This window comes from Aedes aegypti, chromosome 2 (genome assembly GCF_002204515.2).
Source record: "Aedes aegypti strain LVP_AGWG chromosome 2, AaegL5.0 Primary Assembly, whole genome shotgun sequence".
Lineage (NCBI taxonomy): Eukaryota > Metazoa > Arthropoda > Insecta > Diptera > Culicidae > Aedes > Aedes aegypti.
The window spans coordinates 177,525,712-177,531,371 of NC_035108.1; the positions used below are offsets into that span (position 1 = coordinate 177,525,712).

Consider the following 5,660-nt stretch of genomic DNA (forward strand, 5'->3'; position numbering starts at 1 on the left):
CATCATGTGCCATCAGGCATTACAATCTCATCTGATCACTTTGATCATCTTCGGATGGTGAAAGATATTATCAGCAATCCAAGAGCGCTTTGATATGATTCCATCTCTCTATCAGATGATGATCTTGAAGCTTGTTCGGTGACATATGGGTTTATTTCTGTTTTAAATTTGTGAACACTATTATGCTGTTATGGCTATTGTACGGATATTTTACTCAGTTGAGATGTCTGGTATTAGTAAATTCTACATAGTGAGCATTTTCTTTTGCTTTCAATGCTACGTGCTGAATAAGTTAGATCCGTTGATGAACCGCTGAGTTTGGAAGTGAAAAATTATGAAAAATAGTGCTGAATGTGACTGAACTTTGATTGAGTTCTGATTTTAAATAATTCTAATGAGCCCTTGCATTTTGCAAATTCGGGATTTTTCTACCTACAATATGCGGTTGGAGCAAAATAGTATTACAGAAACAAGTCCTTGGTGGAAAATTGTATTACAGTACAATTAGTAACTCTGAAACTTATGCCAAATGAAATGAAAGCTTCTCCCGCTACCACAGTATCTGCTAGATGAATATTGCTTGGGCCAGAAGATTCATCAGGAATTCATAAATTCCTCTTGAACAAGAAATGCGTGCAGTTTCGTGGGAAGATATCAGTTTTTATTTAAACTTTTGTAACGTGTGACGTGATTTACAGACAAATTTTATCTGCTAAGGTTCAAGTAAGAAGGGCAAAGCAATGAAAGAAGCATTTTATTATGAATGTATCACGAAGGAAACTTTTAATTCATTTTATATGAAAGATTTTATTTTTTGCAATCCAGACTCATCCTATTCTATTTTCTTCATTACTCAAGACAGATTTCTGCTCAAGCGCTCCATTCAGTGACCCTAATGCTTGAAACTTGCCTTTGTAGTCTTCGAAGAAAACACGAACACATTATGTGCGTGGTCTCAATAGAATCCATCCAAACCTATAAAAATATAAAAAATGAAATTTGATTTACTCAAGGAACGAATTATCTACTTACTACCGTTGGTTGATATCTTCAGTTAATATTTACTTCTTTTAGGTCAGAAAATACCCGGACGTCACAGACGGTCTGTTTTGAATCTTTCTGATTATGGCTTACTGATGTACGGATTGCTCAGATGATAAAATTTCATCTTGAAACAAGAGAGTCAAAGATGAAGTTAAAAATTCGATCAAAGAGCTCCAAGATAATATCTTAATATTTGATCCGTATCTTGCTCAGATGATCGAAAGATGAGATTGAATGCAATGCCTGTGTGCCATTCAGTCATACTATGGCTTACGTCCATGGTTTTTTTTTCATTATTTTTAAGAGTGAATATTCACATCGATTTTTCTCTGAATCATCGATCTGAGAATTGGCCCTTTTGAATTGTTACGACTAGGGGTCCGCGGACCACCGGTTGAGAAACCATTCTTAAACAGCTTCTCGAAAAATATCTGTTCCATGATTCTATATTTTCATGAGTCGATGGTCCCTTCAGATATCGACTTATGGGGGTTTGACTGTAATATACAACGAAACAGGAGCTAGATAAGTTGCTAATGCTTTTTCGTTAACACAGGGCAACACACAAGATGTAAACAAACTTCTAACTATAGTTCTTGAAGCTAAACCTAAAAAAAGGGTACAATCATCACATTGTTTAAAAGGTTCGTCTCCTTTCACTGACCACCGATAGAGACTTCAATCTAATAAGCATCTGTATCACGGATGCTAGCAGGTTCTTGTACCGAGCATAACCAGCACGTGCTTAGGATCACTCTTCGACAATGCTGATCCGAGAGTAAAGCAAAGGCATATGCGCTTTCCTAGTTGACTCGTCGTTGATGCTGTTGTTTTTGCAGAACATACAGCAAGCAGCAACACCACCGGTCGTGCGTTCACAGTGGGGCACTAAAAACAAAATATCTGTTGATACACACAGAAATTTATGTTGATGAAAAAATACATTTCTTTCTATTTCTGAAAAAAATCTATTCGTTATTGAAAAAGTTTTAAAATATCATGTTGCTATATTATTTCTATTCTCTTCAAATCAATCGCTGATTGTTCTTACAAGCTTTTGAAAGAATGACGAAAAATTTTGAGTTCAATTCAAACAAATAGCTAATTGATCTTATGTCTTAATGTCCCTCCTAAGTTCGAATCAGCATTCTTAAAAGGAATGTATTCAATAAACGAATAGTACTTTTGTTACTTCATATCAAAAGCTGCTGAAATTTAAGGTAGTTGCAATAATTGAGTTTTGTTCGTATGTTAATTTTCCATTGTCTCAAATGAGTTTTGCAAGCGATATAAGCAAGGAAAATAGTTTTTACAAAAATGGCATCGCCAAAATCGATTCTGTTGTCAATATTTTCATAAAATTGACAAATTAACATGTAGAATACAGACATTGCCTTATGACATTACCTACTTTAAGGCGTACTCCGAGGTCCAAGGTGTATTTAGTTTTAAAATAACTAAAAATCAAATTACTTGTAAGGGTTTGATTTCCGTATTTGGCTTCAGGGCCACGATTTAAGTAAGTGATGACATTTTCATTGTTTAGATGGGTGATAAGTGTTACCCCATATCATCTGAATCAGAAAATCGTACACAACATTCTTTTAAACAGGCTCAACATTTTCGGAAAACAAAATCCAATATGTACTCACGAGCGATGGGTGCCAGTACTTGTCTTACAAACATAAAACTTGCAAGTTTTGAATTTTCAAAAGAAATATTTTAAAAAATATCGAAAAAAAAACGATCTGTGTTACCCCCGACTATGATATTTGTTACCTCTTAGGCGGACACTCTCTTATCGACAAAATTTGGAGTTGTTCTAATGTAATGCTGATAAACAAAACAATATAATTAAATGTAATTTTAGTATAATTGTGAATGAAGAGAAAGCAGTAGTAGTGAAAGTTGCAGGAGTATCTGTTATTAATTGAAACCATTGAATTTAATACCATAACACTTGCAAAGCTTGATTTTACATGTCTCACTCAAAAATCGAAATCATGTTTCATTATATTACACGGTAAAAGCAGAGTGATTCATAGATTCTGTGAAACTTTCTGTTTTAGTTTCCAGAAAATCGTGTATCTGGTTAGTGATGAATTGGTTCTGTAATGGTTTTGTATAGCACATAAGCCTATGAAAAATCAATTGATTGTGATATACTTTTTTTCACAACTATGCTTTTGTAGGTTACATCGCAACAAGGGCATACTCAAATTTTGTTGATCTTCTTATTCAAAACCCCACCCAGGAGTTATAAAGAACTATAAAAAAAAACCTTGAATCAAATTTGTATGGTAGGTATTTATTGTAGTGAACGAACCGAATCACAAACAACTGCGTTCAAAACGATGAATTAAGCACTGTCGCGCACTGCAAACCTCTCTTCGCAAAACTACTTTTTAGACTAAAAAATATTTCTTCTACATCTCGTCTCGTCCCGACCGATAACTAACAGCCAATCCCTCCTTCTCTCTCTCTTTCTTCTAACTTCCAACGACGATTACGCCATTCATCTGCAACGCAAGATGCACTCACACAGCTATATAGTCATTCGTCATCATAATCATCAATTCTATTCAACGCTATTCCAAACGGTTCTAATACTCTAATTTTGAGGTAGTCAGTTGCCGGATTCATGAACAAAAAGTCATGATTTCATAAAATTTTGTGTTTCATGATATCATGACTAAAAGTCATGAAATCGTGACTATTATGCAAGAATTCGTATGCTCAGGGCGTTACACAAATCTAACTGTCACTTTTTTCACCTTAGTCAACGTGTCTCGTGGCGATCGGTGATCTTTTCTAGTGAAATTATAAAAAAAATTGTTTTGAAAAAGTTTAAATTCTTCGGAACCTTGCCATCATATCGATGACATTCTTGGTGAAATTCTCGTGAGTTCCAACATTGTTTCACGACACAATCAATGTACTTACTTAATCGTGACTTTGCAGAACCGGGCAATGTTTCACTTTGAGCGAAGATTTTGCTTGACAAGCTCATCGGCGATTTTACTGTTCGGAAGTGATGCATACCTCACGTCCTATAACAGAGCAGGTCACAAAAGGCCTTCGGCAGCCAGATGATCCAGTTCCACTTTCCACATCCGCAGAGTTGTTAAGGAGTGTTCCATGACTCATGCAATCCACCAGCCCAGGGACCATTTACCAATTCAATTGATGCTCGAAACAACATTTTGCGTACAAATCTAACCACCGAATGTTCGCGTTCCTGCTCAAGATGTCACACTCGTTAGGTTGACTTTTGTGGAATGTTTTCACGGTTTATTACGAAACTATCGGCACAAAAGCAGTAAAACTTTATTTTATTTGTTCACCAATGGCAAATATAAACTGGGATCTGAATTGACGTATAATGTTTCGTTTTCATGAACTGAGTTCATGATTCAGGGATCCTGCTTCATGATTTCATGACTCAAGTTGCCACTTTTCAGCACCAAAATTCGAATCATAAATGACAGGCATCTGAATACATGAAAAGTGCTTATGTTTTCATGACCTGTGTTCATGATATCAGATTCTGCTTCATGATTTCATGACCGGAATTGCCACTTTTCGTATCAAAAATAGGAATCATAAATGACAGATGACTAAATCCAAGAATTTTATTCATGTTTCCAGCATACATGCTTCATGATTTGAGAATTTTAATGGCCATTTTTCTTCGCTAAAAATTGAAAACGTAACGTACAGCCGGCGTTACGGTAAAATGCTTCATGATTTCATGACTTTTGGTCATGGTGTATTTTCATAACATGAAAACACACTTTCCCCCCGAAATCATGACTCTTTCTCCTGTTTGCCGCATTTTTACCCGTGTAAACTGTTCGAATGCACGCTTAATGCATTTCTGTAAATTATAAAGCCTAATTCACTACATATATCTTTCAATAATCACGATGAATGACAACCCGATATAGTTATACTCTATTATTTTTTTCAAAAGGATGTATCCCTAAAATGAGGCCAACGATTTATTTTTATATTTGCCATGCATTATAAACGACTGGTGACCACAGATTTGATGAGGATGATGGATTTAATTCCCAGCTACTGACCCGACCAGTAGATTACAACAAAATTGTATCACAATTATATCAAAGATTGCTACAAATAAAATATTCTGTTTTATTTTTGGTAGACAAAGTTGAAATAACATAGTCTTTTCAAAATTTGTTTTAGGAAAGATTCAAATATGACATCCATCGTTTTTCGAGATTTCTAGACCGCCTCTCCCCCCTATGTCACGCTTTTTCCAATACCTAATACATGAACTGTCACACTTTTGTTGACCAGCCCCACCCCTCTCCCCTAAATAATGGACGTCATTTTTGAATGACCCCTTATTTAAAATCATATTTATAGCACAGTTTGTAATCCTGAAGCAATTTGAAATCAGATAAACAAAATGAGTTATATATCTGTTTAAATTATAACATATTTTGTTTTAATTTTGTTGTGGGTCTCGTGGCCGTGTGGTTAGTGTCGTCAGGCATTTAAGCTCATCGTATCATGAGGTGTGAGCTCGATTACCGCTTCAGCCATTGAAACTTTTCGTCATATATGTTTCTCGGCTGTACCATTGGAGC

General features: G+C 35.4%; 1 long non-coding RNA gene across 1 annotated transcript; it reads right to left on the bottom strand.

Annotated features, from left to right (window-relative positions):
- Positions 1-752: 752 nt before the first annotated feature.
- On the bottom strand, positions 753-1,144 carry LOC110675444. Its single transcript, XR_002499499.1, has 2 exons — positions 1,033-1,144; positions 753-975 (listed from the first exon to the last, which is right to left on the bottom strand). It is a non-coding gene; the product is annotated as an uncharacterized LOC110675444 (long non-coding RNA).
- Between the last annotated feature and the right edge of the window lie 4,516 nt (positions 1,145-5,660).